Below are 23,894 nucleotides of genomic sequence, written 5' to 3' on the forward strand. Positions count from 1 at the left end.
ATCTTCTCTTGTTATGACATTCAGTCCACAATAATAGTCTTCTTCTTCGTTACTTTCATCTTTGAATTTTTAGAGTCATCCGATATTTCAGATTCATTTGCTAATTCTAAAATTCTCTTTTCCTCTTCTTCATTATTTAGAAGGGCTAATTCTAAAGATTTTTTCATACCTTCATCCAACTCCAAAGCGTCAATTGCTCGCTTTACCCTGCATTTGTTAGCATAATGACCAAGTCTCCCGCACCTATAGCAGGTTGCCAGCTTCTTATCTCCTTTTCTGGAAAAGGTTTGTTTTCCTCGATTTCTTCTAAATGAGGAGTCTTGCTTTGGAGTAAATCTCTTCTTTCCTCATGGAGTAAACACGTGAGAGGTTCTTCTAGAGTTATAGTTGTTGTAATTGTAACGCCTTCGTTTATGACCCTAGCCTCTCTTGGATTTTTTGTCTCCGAAGTTAGAAGGATAGCCAATTTGGTGGCAGAAACCCCTAAGGCATTTTTGCCCATTTGTTTCTCCCTTTTTAACTGCTTTTGCAGTTTTAGCTCATTACAAAAAGTAATACCTTCACACATAACTTGATGGGATAATTCTCCCCGAGTTAATAGATTATAGGGTATTACCCCTTTATACTCCGTCATGAGACGATTTCTTATTCTTTCATAAAAAATAATAGGAAGTCCGGAAAGGAATTTTTCCTTCCAGAATCGGAATTACAGTCTCCTCTCTGCATGACTTTTGTAAAGAAGGTATCTTTATACCATTTGTAATGGGAAAGATCTGGACACCTTAAATTCGTAAGGGTTTCACTTGTTCTGTCTTGGTTTAACCAAGGGTCACCTAAAAAGTGATTTAAAATTGTATAAAGCAAAGTATTTATACAATCGACAGAACCTTCTTCCTTTTTGGCAGCCAAAATTTCTGCTTTTCCAGCATCAGATATGCAAAAATCCCACCAACCTTCTAGTTGGCCAGAAAACCCCAGAATTATTGCTTTACTGATGTCTTCATCAGTTAACCTCCTAGCATGTGCTACTGCTGGGAACATTGCCATATGATGGACCTTTGTCAGAATTTGATATTCTGACAACCCATCAATATTCCATTCCACTACTGAATTACCATCAAAGGTTACCTGATCCTTTAATGGTTCTTCATGTAACAGGTCCATCGGTAAGGGACGAGGGTAATATGGTTTCGAACTAGATCCCTTTTCGATCTTATTAATCTCCAAATTTTGGATCATGTTTTCTACATCTTTTATAGCTTCATCCGTTCCTCATGCTTCGGAAATAACCAAACTTAACACCGCTATTTCGGGCTTTTTGGACGAAGAGTTTCCTTCATCCATGGTCTTAATATTACTCATTATCTCCTCAATTAGATCCTTATACGGTTCCAGTTTTATCTAGTAATCAGATCTTATCTGAGGTATCTGAGTCCCTTTAATGGTTGAATCTAGTATTACTTGATCCTTGTCCTTCTGAATAGATCTCTCTATTCTTGTCAATTGCTTTCCTATAGTTTTTAGAAAATAATTCGTATAATTATTTTGATTCAAAATACTTTTAATGTCTCCATCTAATTTAAACGGAGTTGCAGGAATATCCTGAGTATCCTTTTTTATTATTAAATTTATTGGGGGTGGGTGTACCACCACCATTTCTCTACCTTGAGTAGTGACAAATTTTGTCTCGATGACCATCACTTCTCGGAAATTTTCTTCATCCAAGGACGACGTTGAAAATGGCTCAGGAGTTGTCAGAGAATACGTTAATTCCGGCCACTGCGGCATGAGTTCTTCTCTTTCACGAAAACCTACCCTCATATGAATTTCTCGGTAGAACATTAGAAAGGAAGGAGGATTTAATCCTCTCAATTTGTACCTAATGATTAGGGCGATATACATACTCAACCATTCCCTTCTTACCCTGTCAAGAGTACGTCTGAAAAACCAGTGTTGTGCATACTTGTTCCTTTTAAAAGAATGCTGCAAAACCGCAATTTCGGTATCTATAAACCCAATCAGGTTTTGTCCAATTTGGACCTTTTTCTCGTGTGTAAGCGAAGGACCAAATATTGGAATTTCATCTAGATCCTCTTTCGAGGATTCTCCCTTTTCAATTACGTTCAAACTATTTTCATCAATGTACCCCATATCGGATGGCGTGGGAGAAGAAACTCTCTTATATGTAGGGTGACTGATGTTTTCTTCAGATGTCACTATCCCCTATGTTTTAGGAGTTCCTACCATCGATGAGGTTGATGGTCTCGAATCTAAGAATTCCTTTTTAGAGAATTTTATATCTACGCTTCCATCATCATTTTCTTTTATTTTTTCTAGAATTCTATTCTCGTTTTTAGGAGGTGTAACCACAGATTCTAATTTCCAGGTGTTAGGAAGTCTTACTTCGCTCCATGAAATTGTTTTTGGGACAACCTTATTGGACTTTGCCACATCAGTGATGAACAGAGTGGTTTCACCCTTTCTATTAGAGAGAGTGTTTGTTAATGGCCTCACCCGTGGTGCTATGGTGTTCATAGCCTTGTAACATACCCTATAAATTAGGGCCACAGGCTCAGACCCTGCTTGCATATCCAGTCCATTTAACTGGATATTTAGTTCCAAGGATTTTAGTATATTTGTATCAGTTAATGATACACTAAAATTTGGGAAACGTGCAAAGTAAGCTGGACCATCGCAAAGTGTAGTTTCTATACATCCCAGCAATGAATCTTGGAATTTATTATGTCCCTTACACATATTAGTGTAGAAGCGTTTAACCCTAATCGGGTTAAAGGCTTTAATGCAATTTGCACCATCCCCAAATGGATATATTTATAAGCCTCTTTGTGCTCATTTATCAGAGTTTCTAATAGTAGTTGGAAAGTATCATCTCCTTCCTTTAAAGAGATGGTTTCTTCTGCAGTTTTTACTATATAATCACACTTAAATATAAAAGACCCAACAGACTTATATATTTTTTATGCAGAAACGGGAGGCAAACTCCAATTATACAGTTTTTCTTTAATATTATCATATCTAATAATTTCTTTATTTTTATTTGCATTAGTAATGGAGCTAGATGCCCTATTTCTACTGAGCAGCTTCATGATGTCTCCAGGTATGTCAATAACCTTTCTGTCAACGATTTATGCCACAACAATGCCTTTCCACGGCTTCAACGGGCAACATGAAAAAATCTTTGACGCTTTGGAATTGGAGATAAGAAGCCGGCAACCTGCTATAGGTGCGGGAGACTTGGTCATTATGTTAACAAATGCAGGGTAAAGCGAGCAATTGACGCTTTGGAATTGGATGAAGGTATGAAAAAATCTTTAGAATTAGCCCTTCTGAATAATGAAGAAGAGGAAAAGAGAATTTTAGAATTAGCAAATGAATTCGAAATATCGGATGACTCTGAAAATTCAGAGGATGAAAGTAATGAAGACGAAGACAATTATTGTGGACTGAATGTCATAACAAGAGAAGATAATCTTGTCTTGGATCTAATAGACCAAATACAAGACCCTAAGACTCAAAGAAAAGGTGACTACAATTCCTTACGATGTGACTCATATAATCAATAGAATAAAGGAGAAATCGGTTTTGAGAAAGACCTCAACAGATGATCTACAGCAAGAAGTAAAACTTCTTAAAAAGAAATAAAATCCTTAAAGGATCGTGTTAGCTCTTTGGAGGAATACTCTATGAATAATCAAAGAAAAGAGGAGGACGAAGAACTGGACTCCATGATGGAAATACTAAAGAAAGAAGCAATGGGAGAGATTATTGGAGAGACCAGTAAAGCCAGAAATGAGGAAATTCCTCAGGTAAGTCTTATAAAGTCTACTGGACAAAGATGGTTCGCTAAGGTAACCATTGTAATTCAGAATGAATATACGTTTGAAGCAAAAGCATTAATTGACTTTGGAGCTGATGTCTGTTGCATAAGAGAAGATCTTGTACCATCAAGATATTTCTCAAAGACTACTCAGGTGATTCGATTTGCAAATCGACAGCCTCTACAGGTTAGATACAAATTGGAGAATGTAGTGGTTTGCAATAGCCAGGTATGTATTTATGTTCCATTCATTCTGGTTAAGAACATTTCACATAACGTTATACTTGGGAATGAGTGTTTACTGAAACTCTACCCAATTCGTCTAATAGAAGAATTAGGAATGTATTCAGAGACCAATGGAAATAAAATAAAGTTTGATTTTATTGAACCTCCGGAACAAAAGATAGTAGACGTTATCTTAACTTCTATTAATAGAAAACAAGAATTTATTAATTCTTTGAGCGAGGAAATAAGAATTGAGAAATTAGCTCAAAGGTTAGCCACTACCGAGATGACAAGGGAAATAGAAAAAATCAATAAATCCTTTACAGATAAACTATGCTCAGAGATCCCGAATGCTTTTTGGGATAGAAAAAATTATGTAGTAAAACTACCATATGAAAGGGATTTTGATGAAAGAAAAATTCCTACGAAAGCAAGGCCAATTGCTATGAATGAGAGGCATATGGAACTCTGTAAAACAGAGATTTCTGAATTAGAAAAGAAAAAACTAATTCGGAGCTGTCCAGAGTTTTATGTTGAAAATGCTGCTGAACTAGAACGTGGTGTACCTAGGTTGGTTATAAATTATAAACTCTTAAATAAGGCGCTGCAATGGATTAGGTACCCGATTCCTAATAAAAGAGATCTGTTAAACAGACTTTATGATGCTATTATATTTTCAAAATTTGATATGAAGTCGGGATATTGGCAAATCAAAATTGACGAAAAAGATCGTTATAAGACTTCTTTTACTGTACCCTTCGGGCATTATGAATGGAATGTAATGCCATTTGGATTAAAAAATGCTCCTTCAGAATTTCAAAGGATTATGAATGAGATATCTAATCCTTACTCGACTTTCACGATTGTATATATTGATGATGTTTTAGTATTTTCTAAATCCATAGACCAGTACGTAAAACATCTGGCAAATTTTCTCAAAATTATTGAGAAAGCTGGACTGGTAGTTTCAGCCAGAAAAATGAGGTTATTCCAAACCAAAGTTCGGTTTTTATGACATGATATAACTTATGGCTGGATTAAATCTATTGAGAGAGCTATAAGTTTTTCGAAAAAATTTCCAGATGAAATAAAAGACAGGAAACAACTACAAAGGTTTCTTGGGAGTCTCAACTATCTTTCAGATTTTTACAAAGACTTATCAATTGATGCTAAGATATTATTCGAAAGATTGAAAAAGAAAAATCCTCCGGATTGGACAGAAGCTCATACTAGAGCAGTGCAAAAAATCAAGAGTAAAACTAAGGAAATTCCTTGTCTTGCATTACCAGACCCAAATGCCTACAAAAGTGTAGAGACAGATGCCTTTGATAAAGGCTATGGAGGAATCCTAAAGCAAAAATGCGGAAACAAAGAAAATCTTGTTAGGTTTACTTCAAGAGTTTGGTCAGGAAGTAGAATAAATTATTCTACTGTTAAAAAAGAAGTCTTAGCGATAGTACTTTGTATTCAAAAGTTTGAATCAGATTTAATAAATCAAAATTTTCTATTAAGGATAGATTGTAGTGCAGCTAAGGATATTTTAACTAGGGATGTTAAAAATCTAGCTTCCAAACAGATATTTGCTAGATGGCAAGGAATTCTATCTGTGTTTGATTTTGATTTTGATATTGAATACATAAAGGGAGAGTTAAACTCTTTGCCTGATTTTCTAACTGGAGAATTTTTGCAGGGATAGGAAACTCAAAGGAGTAATGAAATCCCCCAATTTCAAGAAAACGAGAAATTCTCCTCTTAGAGAGCCAACTTCATCATCTGACAAGTCTAACAGACTGGTTGAAGAAGCTTATAAATTCGCAGCTCCAGCGGCTTCCAATAAAGAATTTATCTACCCGTTTATCCAAATTACTTCCAAACAAATAGTCTCTGTGGAGGTAATCATATGAATCTTAACCCTCTTGAAATAGCCTAGCTTTACCTCTTTAGGGATATGCATCCTGCAAATCATCCCAAAGATGTGTTTTTCTACCAACAGGTTCTAATAGAATATGGTTCTGTCATCTTCGAACCTACTATCAAAGGGGCTGAATGGGCTTATTTAAAATTAATTATCAAGAAAATCTTGACTCTAGAGGATTGGGGGTTAGCTAGCCCTCTGTCTTTTAGGCAACTTAGCCACTTCGGTTACTTACCAAAGCAATACAATTACTTCGATTATATTGAAGCCTAGAGCAATGCTCTTTTCTACAACAATAAAGCTAGAAAATTTAGCTGGTGGATACAATTCCAGTTGGAAAAGGATCCGGCTCAGTACAAATTCCCAAACTGGTTTTACCGTTGGTTTTGAGATTGGGGTTTAATTCCTTTATGCCTACCCCAGAATGTTTCCCAGGTACAAGAAAAATTCTAGAAGTTTAATCAAGGTATAAATAACCTTAATCTCCTTTTTGTTGCTTGCTATCAAATCCCTTGGATTGTTAAATGGGATTACGATGTGTATCCCTACTCTTTGAAAAAATTTCATCAAGAAGAATCTTTTACCTACTTAACCGAAGAATTTATTTCAAATGGTAGGATAAGTATCAGTTTTTTGATCAAAAGGGTATCTATGAAGCCTTGGGTGTAATTACTCTACCCGGAAGTACTACTTTTGTTAACCATGAAAAGAATAGTAATCTAATAGATTTATTCAAAGATCTCCTACAAGGAAATTCTCATGAAGAGCTTAAAAGGCAATTGTTTGAAGTTTTGGACTCTTCTGGCTCATCGACCTCATCTCCTATCAAGATTCTGTCAGACGATCTAGAGCATGCTGACAATATTGACTCTGACTATGATGTGGACCCTTTGCTAGGACGAGAACGGTAATCATTGTAGAAAAGTAAAATTATTGTACAGTTCTTTTTGTCTGCCGACAGAACTTTCCTAAAAAGTGAAGATGCTAGAACTGTTACTTTTGTTTGTCGACAGAAATTTTCTTAAAGTTTAGGTGTTTTGGATAGACTTGAAGGTCATTATGGTAATTAGGCGATGGGGCCCACTGTGTGCCCGCAATTACCCTTTCATCCTTGTAAAAGTTTATATAAGGCACATCTCTTTGTATTAGAGGTACGTCGTGAAAAAAGATAACAAAGGCTTGGAGTGTAGATCTCTCCCGTGCTTGTATATCGTTCTCGTCTGGTTCTCTTCATTCAACTAGAATGCTCACTCATGTCAGATACTTCCATATTAATGAATGATGTTTCCTTATGTTTATCTTTCTTTAGTCATTGTGTGAATGTCTATACCATTAGCTAGGGAACTAAGACGTCGGCAAAATATATTAGAAAGACAAGTAAGACGATACGAAAGAGTATTTGAAAGATTAGAAGATTTAATAGCTCTTAGTACACCAGTAACTTCCCCAGTAACTTACCCAGGTTTAAGAGCAAGACTTGGCGCTGTTGATAAAAGAATAGATACTCTTTGGTCTGAATGACAAGATCTAGCAGATCGTCTTTATAGACGAGCTTTTCAAGATTTTGTGCAATTTCAAACATAACTTGGTCTATTCGCATTTTTAGCTTACAAAACGTTGTTACGAACGCTAAACTAGCAAGTTAGACTTCTAAGAACACTAAACAACGCGCAACGGTCCGCTTTGATGCCATGGAATTGCTCCTCTCTCTCCATAGAGGAGGTTTTCACATTTTTTGAAATTTCAAACATAAGTTGGTCTATTCGCATCTTTTCCTTACAAAACATTGTACGAAAGCTAAACAAGCAAGTTAGACTTCTAAGAACACTAAATAGAGTATACCCATCCATTTTGATACTCTGGAATTGCTCAACTCTCTTCATAGACAAGCTTTTCACGATTTTGTACAATTTCAAACATAACTTGGTCTATTCGCATCTTTAGCTTACAAAACGTTGTACGAATGCTAAACTAGTGAGCTAGACTTCGAAGAAGACTAAACAGAGTATAACGGTTCTCTTTGATGTCATGGAATTGCTCAACTCTCTCCATAGACGAGCTTTTTACGTTTTTTTACAATTTCAAACATAAGTTGGTTTATTCGCATCTTTGCCTTATGAAAGGTTGTACGTAAACTAAACTAGCAAGTTAGACTGCAAAGAACACTACATAGAGTACACCGGTCTAGTTTGATACTTTGGAATTGCTCAACTCACTTTATAGATGAGCTTTTCACGATTTTGTGCAATTTCAAACATAACTTGGTCTATTCGCATCTTTAGCATACAAAACATTGTACGAACGCTAAGCTAACGAGCTAGACTTCTAAGAACACTAAATAGAATACACCCGTCCACTTTGATACTTTGGAATTGCTCAACTTTCTTCATAGACGAGCTTTTCACGTTTTTGTATAATTTCAAACATAACTTGGTCTATTCGCATCTTTACCTTACGAAACGTTGTATGAAAGCTAAACTAGCGAGCTAGACTTCTAAGAACACTAAACATAGTGCAACGGTCCACTTTGATGCCATGGTATTTCTCCTCTCTCTCCATAGAGGTGCTTTTCACGTTTTTTGCAATTTCAAACATAAGTTGGTCTATTTGCATCTTTACCTTATAAAACGTTGTACGAATGCTAAGCTAGTGAGTTAGACTTCTAAGAACACTAAACATAATTCAACAGTCCACTTTGATGCCATGGAATTGCTCAACTCTCTCTATAGACCATCTTTTCACGTTTTTGTGTAATTTCAAACTTAAGTTAGTTTATTCCATCTTTGCATTACAAAACATTGTATGAAAGATAAACTAGCAAGTTAGACTTCTAATAATACTAAATAGAGTACACCCATCCATTTTGATACTTTGGAATTGCTCAACTCTCTTCATAGACGAGTTTTTCACGTTTTTTGTGCAATTTCAAACATAACTTGGTCAATTCACATCTTTAGCTTAGAAAACGTTGTACGAACGCTAAAATAGTGAGCTAAACTTCTAAGAACACTAAACAGAGTGCAACGGTCCACTTTGATGCCATGAAATTGCTCCTCTCTCTCCTTAAATGAGTTTTTCACGTTTTTTGAAATTTCAAATATAAGTTAGTCTATTCATACCTTTACCTTACAAAACGTTGTACGAAATCTAAACGAGCAAGTTAGACTTCAAAGAACACTAAATAGAGTACGCCCGTCCACGTTCTTACTCTGGAATTGCTCAACTCTCTTCATAGACGAGCTTTTAACGATTTTGTGCAATTTCAAACATAACTTGGTCTATTCGCATCTTTAGCTTACAAAACATTGTACAATTGCTAAACTAGCGAGCTAGACTTTGAAGAACACTAAACAGAGTACAACGGTCCTCTTCGATGTCATGGAATTGCTCAACTCTCTCCATAGACGAGCTTTATATGTTTTTGTGCAATTTTAAACATAAGTTGGTTCATTTGCATCTTTGCCTTACGAAACATTGTACGTCAACTAAAGTAGCAAGTTAGACTGCTAATAACACTAGATAGAGTACACCCGTCCACTTTGATACTTTGAAATTGCTCAACTCTCTTTATAGACGAGCTTTTCACGATTTTGTGCAATTTCAAACATAACCTGGTCTATTCGTATCTTTAGCATACAAAACGTTGTACGAACGCCAAGCTAACGACTTAGACTTCTAAAAACACTAAATAGAGTTCAACGGTCCACTTTGATGCCATGGAATTGCTCAACTCTCTCCATAGATGAGCTTTTCACTTTTTGTGCAATTTCAAACATAAGTTGGTTTATTCCATTTTTGCCATATGAAACATTGTACGAAAGCTAAACTAGCAACTTAGACTTCTAAAAACACTAAATAGAGTACACCCGTCCACTTTGATACTTTAGAATTGCTCAACTCCCTTCATAGACGAGCTTTTCATGTTTTTGTGCAATTTCAAACATAACTTTGTCTATTCGCATCTTTAGCTTACAAAACGTTGCACGAACGCTAAACTAGTGAGCTAGAATTCAAAGAACACTAAACAGAGTACAACGGTCCTCTTTGGTTCCATGGAATTGCTCAACTCTGTCAGTAGATGAGCTTTTTATGTTTTTGTGCAATTTCAAACATAATTTGGTTTATTCACATCCTTGCCCTACGAAACATTGTACGTAAACTAAACTAGCAAGTTAGACGACTAAGAACACTAGATAGAATACACCCGTCCATTTTGATTACTTTGGAATTGCTCAACTCTCTTTATAGACGAGCTTCTCATGATTTTGTGCAATTTCAAACATAACTTGGTCTATTCACATCTTTAGCTTACAAAACGTTGTACGAATGCTAATCTAGCAAGCTAGACTTCTAAGAACACTAAACAAAGTTCAACAGTCCACTTTGATGCCATGGAATTGCTCAACTCTCTCCATAGATGAGCTTTTCACGTTTTTGTGCAATTTCAAACATAAGTTGGTTTATTCCATCATTGCCTTACGAAACATCGTATGAAAGGTAAAGTAGCAAGTTAGACTTCTAAGAACACTAAATAGAGTACACCCGGCCGTTTTGATACTTTGGAATTGCTCAACTCCCTTCATGGAGGAGCTTTTCACGTTTTTTGTGCAATTTCAAACATAACTTGGTCTATTCACATCTTTAGCTTACAAAACGCTTTACGAATGCTAAGCTAGCGAGCTAGACTTCTAAGAACACGAAACATAGTTCAATGGTCCACTTTGATGCAATGGAATTGCTCAACTCTCTACATAGATGAGCTTTTCACGTTTTTGTGCAACTTCAAACATAAGTTGGTTTATTCCATCTTTGCCTTACGAAACATTGCACGAAAGCTAAACTAGCAAGTTAGACTTCTAAAAAGACTAAATAGAGTACACCCGCCCACTTTGATATTTTGGAATTGCTTAACTCTCTCTATAGACGAGCGTTTTTACGATTTTATGCAATTTAAAACATAACTTGGTCTATTCGCATCATTAGCTTACACACTAAATAGAGTACACCTGTCCACTTTGATACTTTGGAATTGCTCAACTCTCTTTATGGACGACCATTTGACGATTTTGTGCTATTTAAAACATAACTTGGTCTATTCACAACTTTAGCTTACAAAACGTTGTACGAACGCTAAACTAGCAAGCTAGATTTCTAAGAACACTAAATAGAGTACAACGGTCCACTTTGATGCCATGAAATTGCTCAACTCTCTCCATAGTCGTGCTTTTCATGTTTTTACGCAATTTCCAACATAACTTGGTCTATTGGCATCTTTACCCTACGAAACGTTGTGCGAAAGTTAAAGTAGCATGTTAGATTTTTAAAAATACTAAACAGAGTACAACAGACCATTTTAATGCTTTGGAATTGCTCAACTCTCCTCATAGACGAGTTTTCCTCATTTTTGTGCAATTTCAAACATGACTTGGTCTATTCGCATCTTTAACTTATGAAACGTTGTACGAAAGCTGAACTAGCGAGCTAGACTTCAAAGAACACAAAACAGAGTACAACGGTCCACTTTGATGCCATGGAATTGCTCAACTCTCTCAGTAGCCGTGCTTTTCACGTTTTTGTGTAATTTCCAACATAACTAGGTCTATTGGCATCTTTACCCTACGAAACATTGTAGGAAAGTTAAACTAGCGAGTTAGATTTCTAAAAATACTAAACAGAGTACAACAGTCCATTTTGATGCTTTGGAATTGCTCAACTCTCTTCATAGACGAGCTTTTAACTTTTTGCGCAATTTCAAACATAACTTGGTCTATTCGCATCTTTAGCTTATGAAACGTTGTACGAAAGCTAAACTAGCGAGCGAGACATCTAAAAACACTAAACTAGCAAGTTAGATTTCTAAAAATACTAAACAGAGTACAAGAATCCACCTTGATGCCACGGAATTGCTCCTATATCTCTCTATAGACTAGCTTTTCACATTTTTGTGCAATTTCAAACATAAGTTGGTTTATTCGCATCTTTACCTTACAAAACGCTGTACGAAAGCTAAACTAGCAAGTTAGACTTCTAAGAACACTAAATTGAGTACATCCATCCACTTTGACGTTATTGAATTGGTCGACTCTCTCCATAGACAAGCTTTTCTTTTGTGCAATTTGATGCTTTGGAATTGCACAACTCTCTTTATAGACGAGCTTTTCACGATTTTGTGCAATTTCAAACATAACCTGGTCTATTCGCATCTTTAGCTTACAAAGTGTTGTACCAACGCTAAACTAGCGAGCTAGACTTCTAAGAACACTAAACAAAGTTCAACGGTCCACTTTGATGCCATGGAATTGCTCCTCTCTCTCCATAGAGGAGTTTTTCACGTTTTTTGTAATTCCAAACATAAGTTGGGCTATTCACATCTTTACCTTACAAAACGTTGTACGAAAGCCAAACAAGAAAGTTAGAGTTCGAAGAACACTAAATAGAGTACACCCATCCACTTTGATACTTTGAAATTGCTCAACTCTCTTTATAGACAAGCTTTTAATGATTTTGTGCAATTTCAAACATAACTTGGTCAATTCACATCTTTAGCTTACAAAACATTGTACGAACGCTAAACTAGGGAGCTAGACTCCTAATAGCACTAAACATAGTATAACGGTCCACTTTGATGTCATGGAATTGCTCAACTCTCTCCATAGTCGTGCCATTCACATTTTCGTGTAATTTCCAACATAACATGGTTTATTGGCATCTTTATCTTACGAAACATTGTAGAGAGCTAACCTAGCGAGTTAGAATTCTAAAAATACTAAATAGAATACAACAATCCATTTTGATGCTTTGGAATTGGCCAACTTTCTTCATAAACGAGCTTTTCACGTTTTTGTGCAATTTCAAACATAAGTTGGTCTATTCGCATCTTTAGCTTATGAAACATTGTACGAAAGCGAAAAAGCTAAACTAACGAGCTAGACTTCTAAGAACACTAAACAAAGTAAAACGGTCCACTTTCATGCTTTGGAATTGCTCAACTCTCTCCATGGCCGAGCTTTTCACGTTTTTGCACAATTTCAAACATGAACTTGGTCTACTTGCATTTGTACCTTATGAAACATTTTACGAAAGCTAAACTAGCGAGCTAGACTTCTAAGAACACTAAACAGAGTAAAATGGTCCACTTTCATGCTTTGGAATTGCCCAACTCTCTCCATAGCTGAGCTTTTCACGTTTTTGTGCAATTTCAAACATAAACTTGGTCTACTCGCATCTTTACCTTATGAAACATTGTACGAAAGCTAAACTAACGAGCTAGACTTCTAAGAACACTAAACAAACTAAACTTTGATGCTTTGGAATTGCTCAACTCTCTCCATAGACGAGCTTTTTACGATTTTGTGCAATTTCAAAGATAACTTGGTCTATTCACAGCTTTAGCTTACAAAACGTTGTACGAATGCTAAACTAGTGAGCTAGACTTCGAAGAACACTAAACAGAGTAAAACGGTCCACTTTCATGTTTTGGAATTGCACAACTCTCTCCATAGCCGAGCTTTTCACATTTTTGTGCAATTTCAAACATCAACTTGGTCTACTCGCATCTTTAGCTTATGGAACGTTGTACGAAAGCTAAACTAACGAGCTAGACTTCTAGGAACACTAAACAGAGTAAAACGGTCTACTTTGATGCTTTGGATTGCTCAACTCTCTCCATAGACAAGCTTTTTTTGATTTTGTGTAATTTCAAACATAACTTGGTTTATCCGCATCTTTAGCTTACAAAACATTGTACGAATGGTAAACTAGTTAGCTAGACTTCGAAGAACACTAAACTGAGTACAACGGTACTCTTTGATGCCATGGAATTGGTCAACTCTCTCCATAGATGAGCTTTTTAGTTTTTTGTGCAATTTCAAACATAAGTTAGTTTATTCGCATCTTTGACTTACGAAACATTGTACGTACACTAAAGTAGCAAGTTAGACTGCTAAGAACACTAGATAGAGTACACCCGTCCACTTTGATACTTTGGAATTGCCAACTCTCTTTATAGACGAGCCTTTCACAATTTTGTGCAATTTCAAACATAACTTAGTCTATTCGCATCTTTAGCTTACAAAATGTTGTACGAACACTAAACTAGCAAACTAGAATTCTAAGAACACTAAACAGAGTTCACCGGTCCGCTTTGATGCCTTGGAATTGCTCAGATCTCTCCATAGATGAGCTTCTCACGTTTTTGTGCAATTTCAAACATAAGTTGGTTTATTCACGTCTTTTGCTTACGAAACATTGTACGAAAGGTAAACTAGCAAGTTAGACTTCTAAGAACATTAAATTGAGTACACCCATCCACTTTGACGCTTATGAATTGCTTAACTCTCTCCATAGACGAGCTTTTCACGTTTCTGTGCAAATTTCAAGTATAACTTGGTCTATTCGCATCTTTAGCTTACGAAACGTTGTACAAACGCTAAAATAGCGAGCTAGACTTCTAAGAACACTAAAAAGAGTATAACGATCCACTTTGATGCGATGGAATTGCTCAACTCTCTCCATAGACGAGCTTTGCATGTTTTTGTGCAATTTCAAAGATAAATTGGTTTATTTGCATCTTTACCTTAGAAAACGTTGTACAAAGCCTAAACTAGCGAGCTAGACTTCTAAGAACACTAAACAGAGGACAACGATCCACTTTGACGCCATGGAATTGCTCAACTCTCTCTATAGCCGTGCTTTTCACGTTTTGGTGCAATTTCCAACATAACTTGGTCTATTGGTATCTTTATCTTACGAAACATTGGACGAAAGTTAAACTAGCGAGTTAGATTTCTAATAATACTAAACAGAGTACAACAATCCATTTTGATGCTTTAGAATTGCTCAACTCTTTTCATAGATGAGCTTTTCACATTTTTGTGCAATTTCAAACATAACTTGGTCTATTCGCATCTTTAGCTTATGAAACATTGTACGAAAGCTAACTAGCGAGCTCGACTTCTAAAAACACTAAACAGAGTAAAACGGTCCACTTTGATGCTTTGGAATTACTCAACTCTCTCCATAGATGAGCTCTACACGTTTTTGTGGAATTTCAAACATGAACTCGGTCTATTCGCATCTTTAGCTTACGAAACATTGTACTCAAGCTAAACTAACAAGCTAGACTTCTAAGAACACTAAACAGAGTACAACGGTCCATTTTGATGCCATGGAATTGCTCCTCTCCCTCCATAGACTAGCTTTTAACATTTTTGTGCAATTTCAAACATAAGTTGGTTTATTCGCATCTTTACCTTACAAAACGTTGTACGAAAGCTAAACTAGCAAGTTAGACTTCTAAGAACACTAAATTGAGTACATCCATCCACTTTGACATTTATGAATCGGTCGACTCTCTCCATAGACAAGCTTTTCATGTTTTTGTGCAATTTTATACTTTGGAATTACTCAACTCTCTTTATAGACGAGCTTTTCACGATTTTGTGCAATTTCAAACATAACATGGTCTATTCACGTCTTTAGCTTACAAAACGTTGTACGAACGCTAAGCTAGCGAGCTAGACTTCTAAGAACACTAAACAGAGTTCAACGATCCACTTTGATCCCATGGAATCGCTCAACTCTCTCCATAGATGAGCTTTCCACGTTTTCACGCAATTTCAAACATAAGTGGGTCTATTCCATCTTTGCCTTACAAAATATTGCACGAAAGCTAAACTAGCAAGTTAGACTTCTAAGAACACTAAATTGAGTACACCCATCCACTTTGATACTTTGGAATTGCTCAACTCTTTTCAAAGACGAGCTTTTCACGTTTTTCTATAATTTCAAACATAACTTGGTCTATTCGCATCTTTAGCTTACAAAACGTTGTACGAAAGCTAAACTAGCGAGCTAGACTTCTAAGAACACTAAACAGAGTGCAACGGTCCACTTTGCTGCCATGGAATTGCTCCTCTCTCTCCGTAGAAGAGCTTTTCACATTTCTTGTAATTTCAAACATAAGTTGGTCTATTCACATTTTTACCTTACAAAACGTTGTACGAAAGCTAAACAAGCAAGTTAGACTTCTAAGAACACTAAAAAGAGTACACCCGTCCACTTTGATACTTTGGAATTGCTCAACTCTCTTTATAGATGAGCTTTTCATGATTTTATGCAATTTCAAACGTAACTAGGTATATTCGCATCTTTAGCTTACAAAACGTTGTACGAACGCTAAACTAGCGAGCTATAGTTCTAACAACACTAAATAAAGTATAATGGTCCACTTTGATGCCATGGAATTGCTCAACTCTCTCCATAGACAAGCTTTTCACGTTTTTGTGCAATTTCAAACATAAATTGGCTTATTTGCGTCTTTACCTTACGAAACGTTGTACGAAAGCTAATTTAGCGATCTAGACTTCTAAGAACACTAAACAGAGTACAACTGTCTACTTTGATGTCATGGAATTACTCAACTCTCTCCATAGTCGTGCTTTTCACATTTTTGTGCAATTTCAAACATAACTTGGTCTATTCGCATGTTTAGCTTAGGAAACGTTGTACGAAAGCTAAACTAACGAGCTAGACTTCTAAGAACACTAAATAGAGTGAAACGGTGCACTTTGATGCTTTGGAATTGCTCAACTCTCTCCAGAGTCGTGGTTTTCATGTTTTTGTGCAATTTCCAACATAACTTGGTCTATTGGCATCTTTAACAGACGAAACATTGTACAAAAGTTAAACTAGCGAGTCAGATTTCTAAAAATACTAAACAGAGTACAACAGTCCATTTTTGATGCTTTGGAATTGCTTAACTCTCTTCATGGTTGTACTTTTCATGTTTTTGTGTAATTTCCAACATAACTTGGTATATTGACATCTTTAACTTACGAAACAATGTAAGAAAGCTAAACTAGCGAGTTAGATTTTTAAAAATACTAAATAGAGTAAAACAGTCCATTTTGATGCTTCCGAATTGTTCAACTCTCTTTATAGACGAGCTTTTCATGTTTTTGTTCAATTTCAAACATAACTTCGTTTCTTCGCATCTTTAGCTTGTGAAACATTGTACGAAAGCTAAACTAACGAGCTAGACTTACAAGAACACTAAGCAGAGTAAAATGGTCCCCTTTGATGCTTTGAAATTGCTCAACTCTCTCCATATACGAGCTTTTTATGATTTTATGCAATTTCAAACATTACTTGGTCTGTTCGCATCTTTAGCTTACCAAACATTGTACGAGTGCTAAACTAGTGAGCTAGACTTCGAAGAACACTAAACAGAGTACAACGGTCATCCTTGATGCCATGGAATTGCTCAACCCTCTCCATAGACGAGATTTTTACGTTTTTGTGCTATTTCAAACATAAGTTGGATTATTCGCATCTTTGCCTTACGAAACATTGTATGTAAACCAAAGTAGCAAGTTAGACTGCTAAGAACACTAGATAGAGTACACCCGTCCACTTTCATTTTTTGGAATTGCTCAACTCTCTTTATAAACAAGCTTTTCACGATTTTTGTGCAATTTCAAACATAACTTGGTCTATGCGTATCTTTACTTACAAAACATTGTACGAACGCTAAACTAGGGAGCTAGACTTCTAACAACACTAAACAGAGTATAACAGTCCACTTTGATGCCATGGAATTGCTCAACTCTCTCCATAGACGAGCTTTTCCAATTTTTGTGCAATTTCAAACATAAATTGGTTTGTTTGCATCTTTACCTTACGAAACATTGTACGAAAGCTAATTTAGCGATCTAGACTTCTAAGAACACTAAACAGAGTACAACGGTCCACTTTGATGTCATGGAATTGCTCAACTCTCTCCATAGTCGTGCTTTTCATATCTTTGTGTAATTTCCAACATAACTTGGTTCATTGGTATCTTTATCTTACGAAACATTGTAGAAAGCTAAACTAGCGAGTTAGAATTCCAAAAATACTAAACAGAGTACAATAGTCCATTTTGATGCATTGGAATTGCTCAACTCTCTTCATAGGCGAGCTTTTTACGTTGTTGTGCAATTTCAAACATAACTTGGTCTATTTGCATCTTTAGCTTATGAAACATTGTACGAAAGCTAAAATGCTAAACTAACGAGCTAGAGTTCTAAGAACACTAAACAGAGTAAAGCGGTCCACTTTCATGCTTTGGAATTGGTCAACCCTCTCCATAGCAGAGCTTTTCACGTTTTTGCGCAATTGCAAACATGAACTTGGTCTACTCGCATCTTTACCTTATGAAACGTCGTACGATAGCTAAACTAACAAGCTAGACTTCTAAGAACACTAAACCGAGTTAAACGGTCTACTTTGATGCTTCAGAATTGCTCAACTCTCTCCATGACGACCTTCTTACGATTTTGTGTAATTTCAAACATAACTTGGTCTATTCGCATCTTTAGCGTACAAAACGTTGTACGAATGCTAAACTAGTGAGCTAAACTTCGAAGAACACTAAACAGAGTACAACGGTCCTCTTTGATGCGATGGAATTGCTCAACTCTCTCCATAGACGAGCTTTTTATGTTTTTGTGCAATTTCAAACATAAGTGAGTTTATTCGCATCTTTGCCTTGAGAAACATTGTACGTAAACTAAAGTAGCAAGTTAGATTGCTAAGAAAACTAGATAGAGTACACCCGTCCACTTTGATACTTTGGAATTGCATAACTCTCTTTATAGACGAGCTTTTCACGATTTTATGCAATTTCAAACATAACTTGGTTTCTTCGCTTCTTTAGCTTACAAAATATTGTACGAACGCTAAACTAGCGAGCTAGACTTCTAAGAACACTAAACAGAATTCAACGGTCCACTTTGATGCCATGGAATTGCTCAACTCTCTCCATAGACGAGCTTTTCACGATTTTGTGCAATTTCAAACATAAGTTGGTTTATTCGCATCTTTGCCTTACGAAACATTTTACAAAAGCTAAACTAGCAAGTTAGACTTCTAAGAACACTAAATTGAGTACACCCAGCCATTTTGACGCTTATGAATTGCTCAACTCTCTCCATGGACGAGCTTTTCACGTTTCTGTGCAAATTTCAAACATAACTTGGTCTATTCGCATCTTTAGCTTATGAAATGTTGTATGAACGCTAAAATAGCGAGCTAGAGTTCTAAGAACACTAAACAGAGTACAACGGTCCACTTTGATGTCATGGAATTGCTCAAGTCTCTCCATAGTCGTGCTTTTCACATTTTTATGCAATTTCCAAGATAACTTGGTCTATTGACGTCTTTACCTTACGAAATGTTTTACGAAAGCTAAACTAGCGAGTTAGATTTCTAGAATACTAAACATAGTACAATAGTCCATTTTGATGCTTTGGAATTGCTCAACTCAATTCATAGACGAGCTTTTCACGTTTTTGTGCAATTTTAAACATAACTTGGTCTATTCACATCTTTAGCTTATGAAACGTTGTACGAAAGCTAAACTAGTGCGCTAGACTTCTAAGAACACTAAATAGAGTACAACGCTCCACTTTGATGCCAAGGAATTGCTCCTCTCTCTCCATAGACGAGCTTTTCACGTTTTTGGGCAATTTCAAACATAAGTTGGTCTATTCGCATCTTTACCTGACAAAACATTTGACGAAAGCTAAACAAGCAAGTTAGACTTCTAAGAACACGGAATTGAGTACAGTCGTCCACATTGATACTTTGGAATTGCTCAATTCTCTTCATAGACGAGCTTTTCATGTTTTGGTGCAATTTCAAACATAACTTGGTCTCTTTGCATCTTTTTCTTACGAAACGTTGTATGAACGCTAAACTAGCGAGCTACACTACCGAGAACACTAAAGGGAGTACAACGGTCCACTTTGATGTCATGGAATTGTTCCACTCTATCCATAAACGACCTTCTAACATTTTTGTGCAACTACAAATATAAGTTGGTTTATTCGCATCTTTAACTTTCGAAACGTTGTATGAAAGCTAAATTAGCAAGCTATACTTCTAAGAACATTGAACAGAGTAAAACGGTCCTCTTGGATGCTATGGACATGCTCAACTCTCTCCATAGATGAGCTTTTCACTATTTTGTGCAATTTCAAACATAAGTTGGTTTATTTGCATCTTTACCTTATGAAACATTGTACGAAAGCTAAACTAACAAGTTAGACTTCTAAGAACACTAAATTGAGTAAACCCATCCACTTTGACGCTTATGAATTGCTCAACTCTCTCCATAGATGATCTATTCACGTTTTTGTGCAAATTCAAACATAACTTGGTCTACTCGTATCTTTAGCTAACGAAACGTTGTACAAAAGCTAAACTAGCGAGCGAGACTTCTAGGAACACTAAACAAAGTACAACAGTTCATTTTGATTCTTTCGAATTGCTCAACTCTCTTCATAGACGAGCTTTTCACTTTTTGTGCAATTTCGAACATAACATGGTCTATTCACATCTTTAGCTTACCAAACGTTGTACAAATGCTAAACGTGTGAGCTAGACTTCTAAGAACACTAAACAGAATACAACGGTCCACTTTGATGCCATGGAATTGCTCAACTCTCCCCATAGACGAGCTTTTCACCTTTTTGTGCAATTTCAAACATAAATTGGTCGATTCACATCTTTACCTTACAAAACGTTGTACGAAAGCCAAACTAGCGATCTAGACTTCGAAGAACACTAAACAGAGTACAACGGTCGACTTTGATGCCATGGACATGCTCAACTCTCTCCATAGACTAGCTTTTCACGTTTTCATGTAATTTCAAACATAAGTTGGTTTGTTCGCATTTTTACCTTTCGAAACATTGTACGAAAGCTAAACTAACAAGTTAGACTTCTAAGAACACTAAATTGAGTGCACCCATCCACTTTGACGCTTATGAATTCCTCAACTCTCTCCATAGATGAGCTTTTCACGTTTTGTGCAAATTAAAACATAACTTGGTCTACTCGCCTCTTTAGCTTACGAAACATTGTACAAAAGCTAAACCAGAGGCCTAGACTTCTAAGAACACTAAACAGAGTACAACAGTCTATTTTGATGCTTTGGAATTGCTCAACTCTCTCCATTGCCGAGCTTTTCATGTTTTTGTGCAATTTCAAACATGAACTTGGTCTACTCTCATCTTTAGCTTATGAAACGTTGTACGAAAGCTAAACTAACGAGCTAGACTTCCAAGAACACTAAACAGAGTAAAACGGTCCACTTTGATTCTTTGAAATTGCTCAACTCTCTCCATAGACGAGCTTTTTATGATTTTATGCAATTTCAAACATTACTCGGTCTATTCGCATCTTTGGCTTGCAAAACGTTGTACGAATGCTAAACTAGTGAGCTAGACTTCGAAGAACACTAAACAGAGTGCAACGGTCCTCCTTGATGCCATGGAATTGCTCAACTCTCTCCATAGACGAGCTTTTTACGTTTTTGTGCTATTTCAAACATAAGTTGGTTTATTCGCATCTTTATCTTACGAAACATTGTACGAAAGCTAAACTAACAAGTTAGACTTCTAAGAATACTAAATTGAGTACACCCATCCACTTTGACGCTTATGAATTGCTCAACTCTCTCCATAGATGAGCTTTTCACGTTTTGTGCAAATTAAAACATTACTTGGTCTACTCGCATCTTTAGCTTACGAAACGTTGTACAAAAGCTAAACTAAAGGCCTAGACTTCTAAGAACACTAAACAGAGTACAACAGTCCATTTTTGATGCTTTGGAATTGCTCAACTCTCTCCATAGCCGAGCTTTTCATGTTTTTGTGCAATTTCAAACATTACTTGGTCTACTCGCATCTTTAGCTTATGAAACGTTGTACGAAAGCTAAACTAACGAGCTAAACTTCCAAGAACACTGAACAGAGTAAAACGGTCCACTTTGATGCTTTGAAATTGCTCAACTCTCTCCATAGACGAGCTTTTTATGATTTTATGCAATTTCAAACATTACTCGGTCTATTCGCATCTTTTGCTTGCAAAACGTTGCACGAATGCTAAACTAGTGAGCTAGACTTCGAACAACTCTAAACAGAGTGCAACGGTCCTCCTTGATACCATGGAATTGCTCAACTCTCTCTATAGACGAGCTTTTTACGTTTTTGTGCTATTTCAAACATAAGTTGGTTTATTCGCATCTTTACCTTACGAAACATTGTACGAAAGCTAAACTAACAAGTTAGACTTCTAAGAACACTAAATTGAGTACACCCATCCACTTTGACGCTTATGAATTGCTCAACTCTCTCCATAGATGAGCTTTTCACGTTTTGTACAAATTCAAACATAACTTGGTCTACTCACAGCTTTAGCTTACGAAACGTTGTACAAAAGCTAAACTAGAGGGCTAGACTTCAAAGAACACTAAACAGAGTACAATAGTCCATTTTGATGCTTTGGAATTGCTAAACTCTTTTGATGGATGGGCTTTTCACGTTTTGTGCAATTGCAAACATAACTTGGTCTACTCGTGTCTTTAACTTATGAAACATTGTACAAAAGCTAAACTAACGAGCTAGATTTCTAAGAACACTAAACAGAGTAAAATGGTCTACTTTGATGCTTTGCAATTGCTCAACTCTCTCCATATACGAGCTTTTTGCGTTTTTGTGCAATTTCAAACATGAACTTGGTCTATTCGCATCTTTAGCTTATGAAACATTGAACGAAAGCTAAACTAGCAATCTACACTTCTAAGAACACTAAATAGAGTACAACGATCCACTTTCATGTAATGAAATAGCTAAACTCTCTCCATAGTCATGCTTTTCACATTTTTATGCATTTTCCAACATAACTTGGTCTATTGGCATCTTTACCTTGCGAAACGTTGTACGAAAGGTAAACTATCGAGTTAGATTTCTAAAAATACTAAACAGAGTACAACAGTCCATTTTGATGCTTTGAAATTGCTCAACTCTATTCATAGACGAGCTTTTCACGTTTTTGTGCAATTTCAAACATAACTTGGTCTATTCGGATCTTTGGCTTATGAAACGTTGTACGAAAGCTAAACTAGTGAGCTAGACTTCTAAGAACACCAAACAGAGTACAACGATCCACTTTGATGCCAAGGAATTGCTCCTCTCTCTCCATAGATGAGCTTTTCACGTTTTTGTGTAGTTTTAAACATAAGTTGGCCTATTCGCATCTTTACCTTACTAAACGTTGTACGAAAGCTAAACAAGCAAGTTAGACTTCTAAAAACACTAAATAGAGTACAGTCGTCCACTTTGATACTTTGGAATTTCTCAACTCTCTTCATAGACGAGCTTTTCACGTTTTTGTGCAATTTCAAACATAACTTAGTCTATTCGCATCTTTAGCTCACGAAACATTGTACGAATGCTAAACTAGCGAGCTACACTACTAAGAACACTAAACAGAGTACAAGGATCCACTTTGATGCCATGGAATTGCTAACTCTCTCCATAGACGAGCTTATCACGTTTTTGTGCAATTTCAAACATAAGCTGGTTTATTCATGTCTTTTCCTTACGAAACATTGTAAGAAAGGTAAACTAGCAAGTTAGACTTCTAAGAACAGTAAATTGAGTACACCCATCCACTTTGACGCTTATGAATTGCTCAACTCTCTCCATCAACGAGCTTTTAACGTTTCTATGCAAATTTCAAGCATACTTGGTCAATTTGCATCTTTAGCTTACGAAACGTTGTACGAATGCTAAAATAGCGAGCTAGACTTCCAAGAACACTAAATAGAGTATAACGGTCCACTTTGATGCGATGGAATTGCTCAACTCTCTCCATAGACGAGCTTTTCATGTTTTTGTGCAATTTCAAAGATAAATTGGTTTATTTGCATCTTTACCTTACAAAATGTTGTACAAAAGCTAAACTAGCGAGCTGGACTTCTAATAACACTAAACAGAGTACAACGATCCACTTTGACGCCATAGAATTGCTTAACTCTGTCCATAGCCGTGCTTTTCACGTTTTTGTGCAATTTCCAACATAACTTGG

Source organism: Tripterygium wilfordii, chromosome 3 (assembly GCF_013401445.1).
Source record: "Tripterygium wilfordii isolate XIE 37 chromosome 3, ASM1340144v1, whole genome shotgun sequence".
Lineage (NCBI taxonomy): Eukaryota > Viridiplantae > Streptophyta > Magnoliopsida > Celastrales > Celastraceae > Tripterygium > Tripterygium wilfordii.